Genomic DNA, 2733 nt, shown 5'->3' with positions numbered 1-2733 from the left:
CTTGTCTTTAATGCTCTGTTGCACGGGATAACAGTGTGCAAGTGAGGGTAATTCTGTTAGTGCTATGGAAGCAGCTTATAGAAGTGAAATAGCATACCCTTCTGTTCATCCACTCTAGGTCAGCTAATGGTTTATTAGTAGCAGGAGTCAGTTGATTTTGTGATCTGAGTCCAACTGATCAGCCAACACTTAAATGCTTAATCAGTCTTCAAAATCCATTTCTAAATGATCCACTAATGATACCATCTTTGTAGCTTTTCTAAAAAGTCTAAAGACATTTCAGGATAAAATTCTTAAATTAAAAACAAAACTGAGATAATACTTTTTAAAAATAAATTCTGAGCTTTTCTTTAAACATCATGGAGAAGTAATTTTATTTGTTGTATAGTAAGCTAATGGTCATAAAGAGAGACTTGGAACAGATGTGGTAATGAATGTAATACATTTACCTGACACATCATCTACTACATCATGAGAAAGTGGTGTAGCTAGGTAAGAAGTATCCATGTAAAAAAATACCAAGTATGATGGAGAAGCAGAAACTCAGATTCATTGCATAAGTTTACCCTTATCAGAAAAAGCCTTAGGGGGGTAGACCCTCTGGCTTGTTACTGATAACAAGTCTATATGGAACTAATGTCAATATGGTCTTTCAAAATTTTGCTTTCATGGATGTAACAAATAGCAGTTACATTTTTATAGATTAAATTTCCATGACCATTTCAAAGATGCACATAATACATAATGACAGCAGATAATGCACATAATATATACTCACAAAGAGGTAATTTAATATATAGAATATAGCAGTTAGGCTCTTTTTAAATACAGAGATGTAAAACAGGCATTATTGGACATATAGAAAGGGACAAATTAAGGAGAACAGAGCAGGGTAATGGAGGAGATGAATATGAAAACAATATATTAGATGTGTACATAGATAGGTTGTAATGAAACCTCTTACTTTGTTCAACTAACAGCTACAGCCAAGTCTATGTTGTCTAGTTGTGAAAGGTATGAGTATAAGGCACATACAACAGTTCTAGGAATTGAGGAAAATCTTGGAAGCAAGAGTTCTGCCTACAGTAAGCTTTCAATCTAGATGCATCCTAACACCATGTATTGGGCAACCTCTAACAGGGTATCTGCTGCCCTTTGTTCTTACTTCTTTCTTATATGCTTGAAGATCTTAATGCATGAGAAGGGAAAGTAAATAGGACCTTGTAGGGCTCCATTTCCCATAATGGAACTCAACATAGGAAGCAAATACTGAATGCCAATTAAGTATCAAATTATCCTAAAATACTCAAATTACTAAAGAGTATTAGTGCTTAACTGTAAATGACTATGCTAATACATTCTTATTTCATTCAATTCGGTAACAGTGTTTGGTTAGGCATATGATAATTTCATCTTCCAGCAATGGTGCTGTAGAAGTCCTCAGAATGGTCCAGCATTTGATATACTGTCATAGGCATTCCTACAGTTCAGCCTCTAACAAAATTAGGCTGTCTTAAACCCCTGATGACAGGATTGTTTACCTTTATGTCAAGAATGTTGGGAAATCATCTAAATTGGCATGTAGTGCATGCCCTGGCAGACTTTAGGGGTTCATGTTATAGGACGGAAAGTCTTTATGAGATTGTCTAAGACAAAGAAGCATGACAGCAGGGCCTATGGTGGTTCCATGTGTGCCAAGTGTGTCCATGGCAGGATCAAAAGGGCTTTTCTTATTGAGGAGCATATAAATGTTGTGAAAGTGTTGAAGGCACAAGGACAGAGTCAGAAAGCAAAATAAATATGCAGTTTTTTTTAAATAAAAAGAGAAAAGGGACAATGTCAAATAAATCCTGTGATTCTCCTTGAGCTCAACACACTAGTAAGACAAGTAACTGTTGTAAGCTGAACAACTGTGCCACTGAAGGTAAGTGGAAAAGAGATATTTATGTTTATCATTTCCTGTAATCCTGACCACAAGTGATCACCTCCTTTAATAACAAATTCACATGCCAGGTCCTGCTGTGGAAGAGGGTAGTGATGGCATTATAGAGCTCTTTGTAAGGCCATCTGTTAAAGAAGAAACTACTTAAAAGCTCCAATTTATTTCTTTTGATATACATCTATAATTTATTTTTTCTTTTACATTTTTATGAACTGCCTATAGAACATAAATATGAAGCTAGTCTACTCACAGACTAACAAATCTCATATAGCATACACAAAACATAGGAATTTACTATCTCCTCTGAAGACATTCCAAAGCACTAATCTTACAGCTATCTGATCCAAGTAGCTCAGCCGTATAATTTCTACATTTTAAAGGTAAGTGGATTTGCTGAATCACTTAAATTTACTTTATCTGATTAGTATTAATACTGCAATAAAAGGATTAAGAATATGAAAAATTTATATTCCTTTAACTCTGTCAGAACAGCAAAGTGTCCACTTGCAAAGCTTTGCCTATCAACAGCTTCAATTGGCCTGACTATCGTATTTGTAGGAATATTTTACTTCATGATAAAATGAGGATTTGCCACGGAAGGGGGCTTCATTGCTGTCACAAATCACCCACTTGCAAAGAACCATCCACCCTTCCATTAGCATAGTTGCTTGTTTCATACACTTACACATTAATAATGTGTGCATCAGCAGGCATATTTACTGAACTCAAGAGAAGCTTTGTTTTCAAGAAATATGGAGTGTTTTGTGTCTTTTATTGAAATGCTATGCATT

The 2733-nt window shown here is 35.1% G+C and overlaps 1 pseudogene; it reads left to right on the top strand.

Annotated features, from left to right (window-relative positions):
* Positions 1–1445: 1445 nt before the first annotated feature.
* Positions 1446–1798, top strand: LOC106144070 (annotated as a pseudogene).
* Positions 1799–2733: the final 935 nt, after the last annotated feature.

Source organism: Microtus ochrogaster, chromosome X, assembly GCF_000317375.1.
Source record: "Microtus ochrogaster isolate Prairie Vole_2 chromosome X, MicOch1.0, whole genome shotgun sequence".
Classification (NCBI taxonomy): domain Eukaryota; kingdom Metazoa; phylum Chordata; class Mammalia; order Rodentia; family Cricetidae; genus Microtus; species Microtus ochrogaster.
This window is presented reverse-complemented; position numbering and strand designations above follow the sequence as displayed.